Source organism: Hyperolius riggenbachi, chromosome 6 (genome assembly GCF_040937935.1).
Source record: "Hyperolius riggenbachi isolate aHypRig1 chromosome 6, aHypRig1.pri, whole genome shotgun sequence".
Classification (NCBI taxonomy): Eukaryota; Metazoa; Chordata; class Amphibia; order Anura; family Hyperoliidae; genus Hyperolius; species Hyperolius riggenbachi.
Window position 1 is genome coordinate 132,117,259 of NC_090651.1, and position 17,938 is coordinate 132,135,196.

At 44.0% G+C, this 17,938-nt stretch overlaps 1 protein-coding gene across 7 annotated transcripts in view; it reads left to right on the forward strand.

The window, feature by feature from the left end:
• The window catches only part of UAP1 (UDP-N-acetylglucosamine pyrophosphorylase 1), a 257,215-nt gene that overhangs the window by 224,204 nt on the left and 15,073 nt on the right, over window positions 1-17,938 (forward strand). For 2 of the 7 annotated variants that reach the window (XM_068239941.1, XM_068239948.1), the window contains exon 1: window positions 13,179-13,337. The exons of 1 other annotated variant lie outside the window; for it this stretch is intronic. The gene's annotated coding sequence lies outside the window, so the exon portion shown is untranslated. Of the gene's footprint in view, window positions 1-13,178; window positions 13,338-13,398; window positions 13,498-14,392; window positions 14,415-17,938 lie in introns of those variants that run through there. 4 more of the 7 variants (XM_068239944.1, XM_068239945.1, XM_068239942.1 and 1 more) reach the window with 4 other exon arrangements.

Below are 17,938 nucleotides of genomic sequence, written 5' to 3' on the forward strand. Positions count from 1 at the left end.
GCCATCCAGACAGGCTCCGGGTATGCTACAGCCTTTGCCTACTCCCTCAGAACCATGGACCCACATATCCATGGATTTTATGGGAGAGCTCCCCAACTCTGAGGGGAACACGGTGATTTGGGTGATTGTGGACCGCTTTAGCAAGATGGTCCATTTTGTCCCTTTGAGAAAACTTCCCTCAGCTCAGGAATTGGCGGATCTCTTTGTTACCCATGTTTTCCGTTTGCATGGAATACCAGTTAATATAGTCCCGGATAGGGGGGTACAATTTGTATCTAAGTTTTGTCGGGCCTTCTGTCAGCATCAAGGCCTGACCCTGTCATTCTCCTCAGGGTTTCATCCCCAAACCAATGGCCAGACTGAGAGGATGAATCAGTCACTAGAACAATTTCTTCGATGCTATGTGGCTGATTCACAACATGAGTGGGTAAAGTTCCTTCCCTTTGCGGAGTTTGCCCACAAAAATCTCCGAAACGCTTCCTCGGGTTATTCTCCATTTCAGGTGGTTATTGGGAAGTCACCGAGATTCTGCCCTTTTCCAACGTCAACCCGGCATTAGACTACTGGCAGAAATCGTGTAAGAGAATTTGGTTGTTGGTAAAAGCCAATTTGGAAAAAGCATTTAATGTACACCAAAGGCAGGCTGATAGGAAGCGTTCACCAGAATGGGACTTTGCCCCAGGAGACATGGTGTGGGTATCCACGCGCCACATAGCCCTGAGACAGCCGTCAGCCAAATTAGACCGGAAGTATATTGGGCCATACCCCATTTCAGAAAAAATGAATGAGGTGGCATACAGGGTTGCCCTTCCAGCTATCATGAAGGGGGTAAAGTCTTTTTACGCTTCGTTACTCAAGCCAGCTGTATATACAGAGTCCTCTCCCCCCCTCCCCCCCTCCCCAGTAATTGTGGATGGAGAACCAGAATATGAGGTAGAAGAGATTATGGATTCTCGCAGGGTGCAGAACTCTGCACAGTATTTGGTCCACTAAAAGGGGTATGGTCCTGAGGAGAGGTCATGGGTCCCGGCTCGTCATCTTCATGCTGAAGTATTAAAACAGCAGTTTCACTTATTACATCCAGAAAGCGCTTCAGGGGCGTGTCCGGAGGCCACGCCTCGAGGGGGGGGGTAATGTCAGTAATGTCAAAGTTACCTCTGCAGCGGAGAGCGGCGCGACCGCCGCTCCCGCGTCTGACGTCATGGCGGATTCCGCCGCCGCCTCCCCGGCATCTCTTCCCAGCAGGTCAGGTCTCTCCAGGGTACATCAGGACAGAAGAGCACACGCGCGTACCCAGAGACAGGACCTTTATGCATTGAGGAGGCGAGTCAGCTGACCGGCTGGTCAGCTGACAACTTTGGTCTGAATCTTGCCTCTGATTGGCTGAGCTGAGTGGGCGGAGCCACGGGTATTACCTCTTGCATTTAAGACCCGGGCTCTCAGTAGTTCGTTGTTTGCTGTTGCTGAAACTTTGCTGTTAAGCTCTCAGACATTAGTTAGTTCCCAGTGTGTTTGATCCGGCAGAACCCCGGGGATTCACACATAGATAGAGTAATTATTATTGATATTTCGTAAAAGTAATATTAATTATTAATATTATTCATTGTATGTCCTATTGTGTATGAACCTTGCCTGAACTTCTGACGATCCGTTTGCCTATCGATTCTGTACTCTGCCTGTCTGTTCGTTGCCGACCTCGGCCCGACCTCGACTCTGTCTCTGCCTTCTGATTCTGTACTTCCGCCCTTCTGATTGTTGCCGAACCCGGCTATTACTCACTATGATTTTGTCTCACAATTTTGTACTGCGACCTGACTGACCTGTTACCGACCGTGCCTGTACGATCTCTCTTGTTCTAGTGATAGTCCCTACAGCCAAGGGCTATCACTTAGGAGTACTCCTGAGTTACTGTGCACCAAATCACGTGTGATCACACCTTTATTAAAATACTGACATTTGTGTTTACTCTAGCTGTTACTAGTTAAAATCACTGTCTGTTCTGATTGAGCTCACTCTGACCAGCAGAGTATCACAGATCATTACACCAGCTATCATTGTAATTAGGATTGGACCATGTGAGTCCTTTTATTTTCTGTCCCTCTGTCAAAAGATTCTGGGCCCAGGTCACTTACGCCATCAGCACTGCCCTAGAGATCCCTATCTCACCTGATCCTCTTTTCTTATTTTCAGGTGATAAGCCACACTACTGGAAATTCCTTCTACACAGGCTAGCATAGCATGTAGCTAAAGCTGTCCGCCTTCACATAGCCCGACAGTGGTTACAACCTACCCTTTCTCTAGACCTCACCGACCACATTATAATGGATATATTAATTTCAGTAAGATTGATGACACTTGTCAATGATACGACCTTATTATTCACCAGAACATGGCAGCCCTGGCACTCTGCTTCCATGTCACTGGGCTTTTATTTTATGTGCAACCTATGTTCTACTACAACTGTGCCCTTTGTAAGGGCTTAATCAAAGCTGTTTATACATCTTTAAAATGTTCAATCAAAAACATTTGAAACTAAAAACGAGCACACCAACTAGCTGCAGCACTACTGTACTGACTGGTGGCTCTTCCGATGTTTATATGCCTTTTGGCACATCAATGGGCCTTATTCACCAAAATTTTCCACGTGCAGAAATCCACTTGCGGTAAATTCAAGACCAAAATAAGACCATTTTGACATTCAAAAAATTCTCCGCATGTTTTTTCCACATGTGGAAAAAATGCTGGCAAAGTTCGCAAAAAATGAGGAAAACTTTCTGCAACAGTCGCTAATTTCCGCAAAAAAAACACCCCGCAAATTCACAAAGAAAGTGGTGCATTATTTCTGACTTAACTACCGATTTTATATTACCTACAATTACGAGGTGATATATTTCGCTTCCCAAGGACTTAAATGGAGTCTGGAGCCTTGAGCACTGTGTTTGCTGGACTTATTATTCCCGCATGCGGAACATTTTTTGTGAATGCGGAAATTACCACTGGCGGTAATTTTGGGGTAAAAAGCCCTTTACCGCATGTGTGATTGTGAATAGAGCCCAATGTGAATGCACATAAAAGTTTTCATGTATGTGAAAGGCTCAGAGCATAATGCAATGCCCTTTGACACTAGGCCCCACACCATGATGCCCACCAACGTGTGCACACAGAGATATGACTACATTTCTGGCACTGCGTTTAAGCACGTAAACACCTACATGCTAACCTGTGTGTACTAGCCGCCCAGCTTGACATGATGGGCTATCCAGGCACAAGTTTTTGATACAGATCTCTTCATAGGGAATGCCTTAATATAGAAACTTAAGTTTGGCTTTATGTATTTTTCATCCATGTATAAAAAAAATGTTAAACATATTTTTTCGCTACTGAATTTTCAATGTTTCCCTAGGGTGTTGGAGCAGATAGAATCCACACCTTTAGAGTTATCATTTCCTTTATAAATTATGCATTGGTAGCTAGGTGGCTTGCAGATCTTCCCAGCCAGTGTTACATTCAATTGACAATTTGGATACTACTATATCTGCACACAATGAAATGTTACCATCAGATCAATTGAAAATGTCCTGTTGTTCCATATTTTCCAATATGTCCGATCTGCTTTAGATTGAGAAAGCGGTTTTGAAATCAGTACTGCACAACATTGATCCCTTTCTCGATCGGAAGCAGATCAAACATGTTAGAAATGATGGAACGATGGGAAATTTCCCATCGATCTGATGGTAAAATTGTATTGTGTTTACCAGGCCTATGGTCCCTTTATTTCAGTAATTCAACTTAAAAGGTAAAACTAATATAGGAAATAGACTCATTACATGCAAAGCCAGATATTTCAAGCTCTTATTTGTTATCATTTTAAATACTATGAAAACTCCAAAATCAAAATCTCAGACTATTAGAATATTGAGAAAATTTCAATACTCTAGGCTTAAAGTGTCAGATCAGCTAATTAATCCAAAACACCTGCAAAGGGTTCCTATTTCATGTATTAGTTAACCCCTGTCAGGGTACGTTCCCATTGGTGCGGTGCAATTCCAGTGCGGAAAACGCATGTGCGATTTTGCATGCGGATGCGTTCTTTCATGCGTTTTTCTATGCGATTTCGCATGCGTTTTGTGGCCAAGCGTTTTTAACCATGTCAATGCTGTTGTGCTTTTTACATTGTTTTTACACAAAAATGCATGCAAAAACTCGAAAAAAACGCATGGCAAAAACGCATGCGTTTTTCCTATTAAAAACATTGTATGCGAATCGCATAGCGGTATGCGGTACTGCTATGCGAATTCTGATGGCTCTGCCGTGCAGATTTTTTCTGCACAGAAAAACGCTAAAAAATCCTGACAAGTGGAAACAGTCCCATCCACTTATATTGGTTATGCGAATCTGCATGCAGGAAACGCATGCAGATTCGCTCTAGTGGAAACGGGCCCTTAAAGCTGACCTAAATCCAGGACTTCCTCTCTGCCCTAAAAGAGAAGCAACTGCGTAATAACCTTTACAGAAAAAAACATTTCTTTGTTACTGTTTACAGATCTCAGAGATACTGCAGAACTTTTACTTCCTGGTTTTCCGGAAGCACATAGAGGGTTAAAGGGGAACTGAAGAGAGAGGTTTATGGAGGCTGTCATGTTTATTTCCTTTTAGACAATACCAGTTGCCTGACAGCCCTGCTGATCCTCTGCCTATAATACTATTAGCCATAGCCCCTGAACAAGCATGCAGCAGATCAGGTGCTTCAGTGGTTCAGACTTATAAGTCTGATCTGACAAGACTAGCTGCATGCTTGTTTCTGGTTTTAATCAGATACTACTGCAGAGAAATAGACCAGCAGGGCTGCCAGGCAACTGGTATTGATTAAAAGGAAATAAACATGACAGCCTCCATATACCTCTCTCTTCAGTTCCCCTTTAAACCTCCTGTGTTTACACATAGCCTCTGAACAGCTCAGACTGCTGCACAGAGTCAGCTCAAATTACAGTGATTTATTATAAGTAGATAAGGGAGAATTAGACAGCCTGTTAACTCTAAATATTATTATTATTAATTAATTGTATTTATAAAGCGCAGCGCTGGACAATAAATACAAACAGGCTGAGTTTTTCTGTGTTTTACTTGACTCCTATGCATAAGTTCAGGTCCACTTTTTAAGTTGATTTACTGAAATAAATGGAAGATTCTAATTTTTTGAGTTTCACCTGTACTTGCAAGCCAAGAGGAAATGAATGAGTGAGCCAACCAGCATACAGAGCCAGCGACTAGAGCAATCCTCCCCATTTCCTCTTAGTGTGCGAGTACACTAAACGCCAGTGTGATGTTGGTATGCCCTGCTTTGTCAGCATGACCTGCATTTCAGTACGTATGGCCCATGTAAACTATGTGCATGCGCAGTATAACTTTCAGGTCTCCAAAACAGCTGACCAACAGCTGTTTTCTAAGAAATGTGCCATAGGTAGCTGTCGCTATAATTTTGTGCTGCCCGGAGGCTCAGAGCTCTCCAGGCAAGCGCATTAAAGGCTTGGAATATCTTGCTTTGCGTGTAATTAATCTATTTCATATATTAGTTTTCCCCTTTGAAGTTGAACTACTGAAATAAATGGACTTTTGCACAATATTCTAATATTTTGAGTTTTACCTCTAGAACTGTTCACAAGGACAGTGAGAAAACAGAGCTATAGGACACTTTTCAACCTAGGAGGAAACTAAGTCCACCCTGTGGCATACATACTGTATAATCCTATCAGGTTGTTAGAGCTGTGCAGTCTGGTATGATCATGCAGGCTTTTATACACTAGATCAACCTTACTCAACCAGGGCTCCATGAAACCCAAGGATTCCTTCAGGACTTTGGAGGGGTTCTGTGGCTTTTCCCTCCAGTAAGGGCGGCCTCAGCTGACAGAGTGAGACAGATTCAGAAGTACCTACATGCGCCTTTCCATCATTAGGCACCTGTAGGCATGCACCTACAGTGCCTTATGGAGAATCTGGCCCTGAGGAAGGCTGAAATTTGAAGCAAGCACACACCAAGTGAAGAGAGCACAGAGGAGTACTTGGTGTGTGCCTGCTTCAAATTTCAGCCTTCCTCAGGGCCAGATTCTCAATAAGGCACTGTAGGTGCATGCCTACAGGCGCATAATGATAGAAAGGCGGCTCACCCTCCCTCCTTCCCTATGCAGAGTCCTGAGCAGAATATAAATGAGAGGTTACTCACCCAGCTCTCAGTATTTCATTGATGAGATCTCCGTTCAGCCTGGGGCACTTGGAAGCACCTCTAGCTACTTAGTATTAGGTTGTCAGAAGTACCCTAAATATTAAGACCACAAAGATGGGTCAGCACCACCGCAGATAATTTATAGCTCTTTTATTGGTAGGGCAGCAATTACAGACTGCTGTTTTCAGGGAATCTTGCCCTTTTTCAAATTGCAGAAATAGCCGTAGGTCACGGTGCTGACCCATTTTTGTGGACTTATAGTGTGTACCCTTTGAGGTGCTGGGGTAGTTTATTGTACCCCTAAATATTAAGAGGCATCTGTGGCTAACTATATTGGGAAGAGATGACAGCTGTGCCATCAGCATATGTACATTGTGGTTTTTGAGGGGGTTTGTGGGTTTATGGATGGCGAAGTCTAAGGTGCCGGAACATTTGTGCCTATAGGCTCCTGTGAAGTAAATCCAGGCCTGGCCTTCCTACTGGTTTAACGCTGGCACAATGATCCAGTGACTGGTATGACACATTACCATCATGCTGTGATTATGAAAAAAGTGGCAGATCAGAAATGAGGACAAGGGTACAGTGGAAGCAGGTAACTATAACCAACATGCTTATGCCAGTCTCTACAAGAGGAATTAGCTGCACATTAACAAAGCAGACTAAAATTAATAGCACTATAATTAGGGGACCTGTTAACAAGCAACACTTAAAGGGAGTCTGAAGGGTCCTACAGAGCCTTACCGTTCTCCTTACGGTGTCCTCGTTCCCCCGCAGGCTTTGAATCTTCCACCGCAGGAGACTTCAGCAGTCTCCAGAAGCGCTCGGGCTCCGTAAGACCAACAGGTCTGTGCAGTGCAAACGCAAATTCTCGAGAGGTCGATCGCGCATGCGCAGTATGGAGTATCCCTTTTTCGGAGGCCGGAGTGTTTCTGAAGGCTTTCGAAGTCTCCCCAACCTGGAAGAAAGCAGTCTATGACTGAACGGTCGTGGCCTGCTAACGGGGGAACGCGGGGACCGGGAGGAGAACAGGAAGGCTCTAGAGGACCCAGAGCCTTCCTTCTCCTTAGGTATCTGTTTTGTATTTTTAAAATTGCTTAAGACTTCCTTGAAATGGTGGGAAGGGAGGCAATGGGGGTCAGTGCAATAAGTCACACTATAGAAGGGTGAGTGTAACAATCAGCAAAGTAAAAATAGGCATTAGAATAGAAAGACGGCTGAGGGGCACTATAATATGGGCTACTTAAAAGGACAACTATCTTGAAAATGTGCAAAATTTAAACGAAAATTAAAACTACATATGAATGTATGAATGTCTCCAATAAAATGCATCATAAATTACTTTTCCTATGTTGCTGTTACACGTAGTGTAAATCTGACAAATCTGTCTGGTTTTGGACATGTTACTCTCCTCATGGGGGATTCTCAGTAATTCTTTTATTTACAAAAGCACTAACTGAATTACAGTTGCTCTGTCCAACTGCCGAAATAATGTACAAACAAGTAGGAAGGCTGTCTGGTGTTTTTGTATATATCCTTTCCAGGGAGTTCTTTAGAAAAGAATAAAGGTAATTCTGAAAAACTCCCATGAGAAGAAGGACTAGTCCAAAATCAATCACAACTGTCAGCTTATTACTACCTACCGTCAGTGAAAGCAACATAGGGAAAAAGTATTTTATAATGCATTTTACTCCAGGGCAAATGTACATTTTATATGTATGTATTTTAAATGTTAACATTTTTCGCGATACTGGTCCTTTAATAGCATTGTTAGATTGGAGCACTAGCGATGGGCAAAATCTTGCAATGCAGTTTGCCAGAGGAATCAGAGAGACCAGAGAGACCTGGAAGGGTGGTGTACAGGAGATCATCCTTCTCTTTGGCTGAGTACACAATGGTGATAGACAGGGCAGATGAAGGGGAGAGAGGTGCCAGCCAGCTATTGGGAGGCCCAGAACTGTGAGGGGGTGAATGTCTTGAGGTGTAGTTTGGTGAGTGAACTGCGAACCCGCAAATCCAAATGTGAACGTGGTTTTCGGAACCTGTTTGCTGCAGTGAACCTCATTCCTACACAGCACTATAATAATAAATAGCAATGCTCCGCAATTGTACTGGGGAGCATTATCACAAGGTGCATTATAAAAGGGGAGCTCCAGGCCCAGATTTACACCACAGGAGCCTGTAGGCACAAATGTTCTGGCACCTCAGACACCTTCCATGAATCCACAAACCACCACCTAACCACTCCACAAGTGTGCTGGATGGGCGGGTTGTCACCTATAGCCTAATTCCCCTTCCTGGTGTAGGAAGCCACAGGTGCCCCTTAGTATTAGGTATCCAGTGGTACCCTTGCATTAAGTAGCTAGAGGTGACCCCAACTATTAGGTAGCTAGGGGTGCCCCCAACTGAAGGGAGAACTCAGTGGAATGTTAATAGCCGGGTGAGTAACCTCTAATTTACGCTTTGCTCTGGGACTCTGCATAGGGAAAGAGGGAGGGAGTCACATGAGGAGGGGAGTGAGCCGCCTTTCCATCATCATGCGCCTATAGGCACAAGCCTACAGTTCCTTATGGATATTCCGGCCCTGGGGAGCACTATAATTGTGGGAGCTATACTTAGAAACACTATAACTCAGGTACTACAAAGGGGAGCACTGGAAAGGAGAAACATGAAATGAGAGTTATAACAATTTAAGAAAAAGTGTTTAGCCACACCTTTTAAAAACTATAGCGTCATGCAATATGTTGGCGTTCTATAAATCAATAATAATAACTATGCTTCCTCTCAATTCAAGAATGGGTGGAAGAAGCTGAAAATATTAGGCGCTTGGTACAAGAATCACACAATAGGTTGTTAACGCACTCCAACTCCTGGACTTGTGCACCCTGTATAGGGATTGGAATGAGAGGACGGCAACTCTGGTATTAGGGGGTTACAAAATCTGAACAGGTTATAGATGGCTTTAGATATCTCACATGTTTTCTGCTCATTGGATGCAACTGTTTTTGATTCTACCGTTTTTGTAGAGGGAAGCGTACATAATCGATTAGGTGCATCTGGAGAACCAGGATTCTGATTGTGTGTAGTGGGTCTACCAGAGGGGGAAAAGGGAGTGGGATGAGGGTATGGGGGTTGTTAGGAATGTTTTTGTATATAAACAAAAAGTTTGTTTCTGGTACAAAGAGTTCAGCCATGTGTATACAATTGCGATTTCTGTATATCTATTTCCAACTTATCTTGCTGGAGTGTTCACTTATCTATTGATTCATGCATTATGTTGGATTATGTACACATCACTTTACGACACCCTAACTGGAAACAAGTAAAATTGTTGAAGTAAAAACCATGCTTCCAGAAAAACAAATTCCCACTCCCTCCATTAACTCATTGGGACCAAAGGCTCTGGCCCCTTTCAGGACCAGAGCGTTTTTTCAATTCAATATTCCCTGATCACTGTGATTGGCTCAGTGATCAGGGAGTCAGGAGCCAGTGAAAACGGCAGGGATGCGGCTGTACGGCGGGGATGCGCAATCGCATCCCATGCTTGGGAGCTGCCGGCATTAAAACTACACTGCATCAGGCTTAGGCAGCCACAAGTGCTGCACAGTTTTAACCTTTAGCGGTCCCGAACTGGTTAATGCAGGGGTTCTCTGAGAACCAAAAAATATTTAAAGGGTTCCTTCATGGTAAAAAAGCTGAGAAGGGTGCACTAGAGCAGTGTTCCCCAACCATGTCCTCAAGGCCTACCAATGGTGCATGTTTTGTGGAAATCCACAGAGGCAGCTAATGAGTTCTGCTGAGACACTAATTACCCCACCTGTGAATGTTTGTGGTTTACTGCAAAACATGTACTGTTGGTGGGTCTTGAGGACAGGGTTGGGGAGCTCTGCACTAGAGGATACATGGGGAACTAGACAGGGGTATCAACTTACTGGGACTGTGCAATGATGCATAATATTTAATAAGTACTGTATATATGTTACAAGGAAGCTAGACCAGACTGTAGGACACCTCATGTCCAGGGATAGAAGTCATCATTGTGGACTACAGTCTAGTTAAGTTTACACCAGAAGTTACATATCTAAAGGCCTGTACATACGCTAGATTGATGTGGCCCCCACAGGGATTGGGATCCGATCCCTTGGACAACATCGCTGGGCCAAGCCTGTACAGAAGCGCAGTCAGCCTACAGGCTGACGTGTTGTTGCACTGTGGGGGAAGAGGTGGGGGGGGGGGTGAAGCGAAATGCCAACAGAGCAGTGCAGGTATCAAGATGGGGGAGAAAAAAGCTATCAGCCGTCACTTGGCCAAATTGATCCACCTTGTGGCGGTCGGGGGCAGCGGTACACATGCCGGATAATCTGCAGAGGCGATCATTAGAAGCAGATGAATTTGATGTAGCATGTGTATGGGATTTAAGGTAGAGAACAGATCTAACAACCTAATTGTTGATTCCTGAAGGATGGGTCTCCTGGTCATGGTGTTCACCTTGGGGGAAGGGGATATTACTGTTGGAGGGGACCCATCACTTTTTGTTGAAAGACCCTACTGATTACATTACCATGTTCATGTGTGGTTTCTTTTGACGACAATTTATTAAAGAGGAATAAAAAATGGTTCTAGTCTGTCAATACCAGGAACAACTAGCCGAGCACTCTGTCATGGAGGTTAACAGCTTGGACAGCTGGGCACCCCAATGTATTCAAGGAACCAGAGCAGTATAAGCTGGGTTTTGTTGTGGCCTGGAACCAGGTGGAAAGAACGTTTGACCTTACTTGCAATAACTGGATGCTGCAGCAGAGGACAGCGAGGTTAAGAGCAGCTGGGACAACATGTTTTTGTTTTGCTCATTGCATAATTGTGTTCCTTTCATATAGTTTATAGGGCATTCCTCAAGCCAAATACTTTTTTGTCTTGTTTTAATACTCTAATTCCCTATAAACTAAACAAGCCTCGCCCACAGTTTCTCCAGAGTGCCTTGGCACTTTGAGACAGATGTAGCAAGGGCTTATGGGAGCTCAGTCTGGGCAGGAGGAGGAGGTTACTAGCCAGAGATATCAAAGGCAGAGGGGAGGAGGGAGGAGTAGGAGAGGGGAGTGAAGTTTTCACAGGCTGAGGGCTGGAAATACAGATCAGCTTGCCTGTGTGTAATGTGACAAACAGAACATGGCCGTTCTCAATGTATCACAGGAATAAATAATCATAAACTGTTGAAGCTGTTTGCAGCTAGATTTGCTGTGTAAACTATCTAAACTTTAGATAAGATTTATAGACAAGTTACTTGCTATAGTTACTTTTTCATCTCGGATGCGCTTTAAGGAACTGGAGCATATCTATCAGCAAGTGAGCTCTGTGTATAGCATACCAGAGCACTTATAAAAGAAGAGAAGGTGTAGACTGATAGCCCAATATAGTGTAGTAATTCTGGTATTCAGGTGTAAATTATACAGTATTTGAAATTATAAGTCTGGGCCACCATAAAGGCAACCACTGTAATTGCAGGTGGGGAGAATTAAGACCTGACCCCACTCAGGTTTAAGAAGTTGCTCTCTGTAGATAGGAAAAAAAATGGGGTGACACCCCTCCACCTGGGGTGGACTAGATAATGCTGACATTTTTGAACAGAGGCGCCAATATAGAGTAAAAACGTCTAAAATCAGTTTAAAAGGGGGAAGCGGTGGCCTTACCTCCCTCAAAGGAATACAGACAAGGATTCGTTATTATATATCAAACGATAACATTTATTATAAAAAGATTTTGTCTTTGTCCTTGTCTGTATTCCCTTGAGGGAGGAGGACCAAAAATGTCAGCAATACCAGAGCACTGCTTCCCCAGCTTGCCAAAGCTCAGCCCCCCGGGACTCTCTGGGCATTGCTTTTTCATGAGAGGCTATGTGACAGGCTCTGGAGCGCTATATGGACGCCATCATAGAGAATTGTGGCTGAAGGCTCATGCTGGACAGGTTCTTCCTGGAGGACCAGCAGGACGTTGAGCTCTACTTCCAGAATCTACATGAATTGGCACTAGTCTAGTTTAAAGGACACAGTGGGAAAGCACATAGACTAAAGGCAGCTTCCAGCTCATGCCATTCTGGTCCCATTCATTAATTTGTAAGAAATAGAGGGCCCAGCTGAAAACACTAACTATAAAATTGCACACAAGGACCCTTGCCCGTGACTTGAGGCACGATGCTCACTTGCTACTGCCTCCACTTGCGCAACTTTACTAAACCCAATCAGATGGCGTTCAAAGTGTTTCCCGTTGGGTCTCCTATTTCATACAAATTTGCGGTTGCAACCTATTTGCCTTGAGCAGGAAGTGGTTGTCGGTCCCCTCAACTAGCCCACGGCACGAATTTCACAAGAAATAAATTAAAGGAGTAAGTGACGAGGCTAAGCAGCGGCTACACATGCACTCCGCTGCAGTGTCTCGATTATGGCAAGTAATGGTGAACTTGTTCTCCACCTGGTTCAAGTCCACAATAAAGCCCAGCTTACACTAGTCGGGCTCCTCAAACATACTGGGGGCCTGTTACCCCCTCCCCCATGTTAGTCCCCGGCATTCCCAGATGTTTCCAGTAGAAATAGTGAGCTGGGACATTTTTTCTGTTTCTCTCAGTAGGTCGCCTTAACTGTACTAGCTTCAAAAATGTTGTTTACACGAAGTACATTACAAATCCCCATTGTTTTGAAGTGGCCATACAAAAAAACGCATCTACTACCGATAATCACATGACTGTATGCATTACGATTCTTTACGTAGCTAGCTAGACATTCCCACCCTTCCCAGCATCACTCTTCCACCGAGTCGACTCACTGCGCGCAATCTGCCACGCTGGAGAGCGGGCGGAGCCACGCACACCCCCAAGCGTCTATTGGATGCAGGTAGGTCACGTCGCAGTTCGATAGCCAATCACCACAATGCTTCGCGGCAAGCCCTTGGAGGTCGCTTAATGCGACGTAGTAATCCTGCTACTGCCATCCGCAAGATGGCTGCCCGACGTCACAAGGTGCCATGGAGACGAGCACGACAAGCTGTTTATGGGTGGTGCTATTGCAGGATTCTATATAAAGAGGTCACAGGGCGTGCTGTGCGAGAGTAAGGGAGTGCGGTGTGGTAGGTGAGTGTGTTAGGCGGGCAGTGATGCAGGAACACGTCATATAGGATGGATCATCCGGCTTCCACCACCATAGCTGAGTGGGGCGATAGGGCAGTTTCCATTGCGGAGGCTAGATTCAGAGGGATGGTATGGGTCTGGTCAGTGATTGGTTGGGAAAGTGGTGAGCATGATGTAATTGTATTGGGCTGATCTGATGGGGTTTTGTTTGGGACACCTAACCTAAGGAAATAACCTGGTTGGGGACAGATTTGGGATGTGCATATGGGACAGAATGTATTGTAGCAATGTCATGTATATTTATGGCTAGGTCAACACATAAGATGTAGTGACAATATTTATGGTGGTTCTCAGGTAATGATTTTCTAGACATACCAGTGTTAGGAGTGAATCTATTATCCTGTGGTTGTGTGTATGCCTATGAATTGATTGATTTCTATATTTTGGGTTACTTTCACTCTGACACATTGTGCAAGGCAATATAATCCCAAAAAATGCAATGTGATTATATTGTAATGGTTTAATCACATCAGGCAAGGTGCAGTGTTGGTGAGATCAGTTGCAATAAACCAGTGCTGGATTGTGTGCATGTTTACAGTTTAAGTAAAGCATACTTTTTATTAACTGTATGCTTTACTGTGTTTAATATTCTTTTCCTCTGTTGTACATGCAATAACCCAGTGAGAAACTAGCCTTAATAAAGGAAGCCTGACAGTGAAGTGGTATAGGAAAAAGTCTGGGGTTTCCTCCAGCCCCCTCCAGGCTGATTGCTTCATCACTGTCATTGCCACCTGGCTCCTCTGCTTTTTGACCAGGTGATTATTCTAATTGAGGTGTACTCTGTGCCCTCATCGTGCTCCTATTGCCTGGAGTGTTCTGTGTCTGTGCAGTACTACTGTGCATGCGGAGAACAGTTCCTGTGATGGAAGCATGATGGGGGGGGGGGGGGGGGAGGTGCAGCTGGACTGTGCATGCTCTGACTGACCCTTATTGTAGGAATTACTGGAGCCCATAGCAGAGGATCCAAGTGGCGGAGGAGGATGACAAGGGAGCAATCAACCTGAAGAGGGCTGGAAGAAGGTGTGTGTGGGGGTTTTTTTTTTGTTTGTTTTTTTTTTCTCTTTCTCAGGTACACTTCAAAACAAATCTGAATTGAGGAAACTCACTTTGTTGGATACAGCCGCCGTTAGCGTCGTTCCCCGACGATCGTGCAAATCAAACCGGATGTCTCTCGCTGCAGCTCACTGGCTCTGCCTGTCTGACGGCAGAGCCGGTTTATCAATGTAAGCTGCTCCCATTGGCTTACATTAATAGACACGGTCAGGAGCCAATGAAAGCTCCTGACCGGCTCACATGACTCTGCCGTCATAGAGATGGTAGTCTGTCAGGAGGATCCAGGCATGCAGCGTTTGCGGCGGGTATGCGCAGCGATTCGTTGGGATTCTGTCAGTATTGTACCAGCGATCTCTGGTCCTTAAGGGGGCGAGACCACTGGTACTTTGTGGTTAAGTTGATCATACAAGGACTATACACTACACAGCTGTATTGAAACTCAACATTGAATGCAGTGCTTGGTTTAGTATGGCCTGTGGAGTTGTAGTCCAGCAGAAGATATTCTCAATAAGAAATGGTGTTCACACTAGTAGGATCACCTGCATTTTTACCTCATCTAAAATCTTTGCAAACATAAGTGGACCATTTGTTAATTTCCATGAACCTTGGTGAGAGGCTAAATTGGCAGCTGTGGAATTTACATGACTGCTGCCTTGCATTTTCATGGGTTGAGCATTTATATGTGCCAGTCCTTGTTGACCTGTTCTGTTTTAGAAATATCCAACTGTGCCTTTTTCTAGAAGAGTACAGCCTATACAAAAGGATGCAGTGTTGCCTGATGTAGTGTGAAGCCGATGTCGAGCTCTGATTTTGATATGGAGGGAGAGGCATATGAAGACTAACGTATTTCCTAGTTAAACTATGCAAATTGCCTAGCTGTCCTGCTTTATCTTTCTGGCATCAGTAGTGTTGTGTATCACATACCTGAAACAATGTGGCTAATCCAGTCTGACTACAGTGAGAAACATCTGATCTGCATTCCTGCTCAGGGCTTAAAAGTATTAAAGCGGATCCAGATGAAAAACTAACTATAACAAGTAACTAGTCTATAGATCTTATCTAAAGGTTAGCAAACCGCTTCAATAGAATGATTATTTCTTCCTGTGATACAATAACAGCAGCCATGTTTAAACATTACACACAGGCAAGCTTATCTGCATCTTCAGCACTCAGTCTGTGAAAAAAAACCTAATTCCCCTTCCTCCTCCCCTCTGCCTCTGAAATCTCTGGCTACTAATGCCTCCCCCTCCTCCTGCCCAGACTGAGCTCCCATGAGCCCGTGCAACTGTCTGAAAATGCCAAGGCTCTCTGAAAAGCTGTGGGTGAGGCTTTTTTTAGTTTATAGGGAATTAAATCAAAAACAAAAGTATTTGGCTTGAGGAATGCCCTGTAAACAATAGGAAAGGAACACAATTATGTAATGAGTAAAAGTTCATCTCGGATCCACTTTAAGGTTCCCATACATCAGACGATGTATGGGCAGATCGACCAAGAGAGATCTTTCTCTGATCAAATCTGATCTGAGATCTGTTGCCTGCCCATACACCACAGGCCGATTCCTGATTAATTTCATGCTGAAATTGACCAGGAGTCAGCCTTGTGATGCTGCATCTGCCGGCTCGGTGCTGTCCCCAATGTTCCTTTAAGGTGGCCATACATCGGTTGACTTTATGGCCAATCAACCAGCTGTTCTGCTTATCAAATCGTATGAAAATTGGTGCTGCAACAAACATGCCCTAGTGGTGATTCAACCAATTTGGGGCTGAAATTGGTTGGTTGAAGGTAGCGATCGGACAAGCTGGGGAAACTCTGGCTGCCATGGGCAATCAGGTGTGGCAGTAACGGTGTGTGATATCACAAGGCTACCCCTGGCCACTGTCCCTCCTGTCACTAAAAAATACAAGTTTGTTAGTGTTACAGTCCCTAAACTCCTGTCCCCACTCAGGTGAAGTTTACCACCCTATAGGCCGGCTTCGTCTCCATAGCTGAAATCTACATATGTTTAAAAAAAGTCACACATCTTCCTGACTGGATGATATTAATTAATGCTAACTGTAGTGCTATATCTACTTGAAGCGCAACTTAATCTGCCCCTACATCACTAGATGTAAGGACATCTTTAGGCTTTGTTCGCATCTAAAATTGAAATCGCTGACACTACCTTTTTTTTTTTTTTTCCCCCCACAGGTTTCTTCCCCCTCCCAGCGCTCCACTGCATGCTACGATTTTGTACAAAGCACTTTTGCAGAACTATTCCGTTTTTCACTTCCGGACGTCAGTCAGGAAGTGAACTTCCATCTGGAAATTAATAAATACAATGGCCTCAATTCACTAAGATCATGCTGGAGATAAGGCAAGAGAAAACTTACCTCCACACAGTAAGAGTTATCTTATCTCTTCATTCCTTACGTTACCTCTTCTGTAGTTTACCTCCTCTGTAGTTAATTTACCTCCTCTGTAGTTATTTTCACACGCAGTTAATGAACAGCCTGTCTTTAACTCTGGAGTTATTTTAAGGATTAAAGAGTTAACTTAAAGACAGAAGAGTTAACTTTAGGTTTGCCTGAGGTAAAATGTTTCCTGAATACTACATGCCTTATCACCATGGTAACAGTTATTAAAGACAGGAGATAAGCTTAGTGAATTGAGGCCATAATGAATCTGTATTGTTAAAATCACACAAAAGTAAACATACCAGTGTGTTAGGGGACATCTCCTATTACCCTCTGTCACAATTTCGCTGCTCCCCGCTGCATTAAAAGTAGTCAAAAATAGTTTTAAAAAGTTTGTTTGTAAACAAACTGGCCACCAAAACAGGAAGTAGGTTGATGTACAGTATGTCCACACATAGAAAATACATCCATACACAATCAGGCTGTATACAGCCTTCCTTTTGAATCTCTCAAGAGATCATTTGTGTGTTTCTTTCCCCCTGCAGCTCACTGAAGAGTTACAAGCTGATTGTTTGTTTACTCTTGCAGACAGCTCTGCCCGGTTGTCTGTAATTCTGCAGTATGTGACTCATCAGTATGTGAACAGAGGATTTATCCAGCTTGTAAAAGATAAGAGAGCAGAGAAAAGCTGGCTAATGTAACTAACACACACAGGGGAGTGTGCATAGAGGGGGCATGCATAGCAGATCACACTGAAGAGTTGGCAGCCTTCCAGACACAGGACGACAAGTCTGACATGGGAAAGATAAGCTGATTTATTACAGAGATGGTGATAGTATAAAGTGCTGCAGTAAGCCAGAGCACATTATAATAGGTTTAGGAACCTGTAGGATGGTAGAAAACACAATGACATTTTTGTTAGTCCCTTTAATTATAAAAGCAAAAAATGCAAAACTCCCTAGGTGTGCATAAGTCCTTAGAAATGGATCAGCAGGACAGCCAGGCTATGTGCTATTGGTTTCTGCAGCACAAATATAGCAGGAGCTAAAAATCAAATGCAAAATAGATGTTGGTTAACATTCCTGGCAACATGCATTG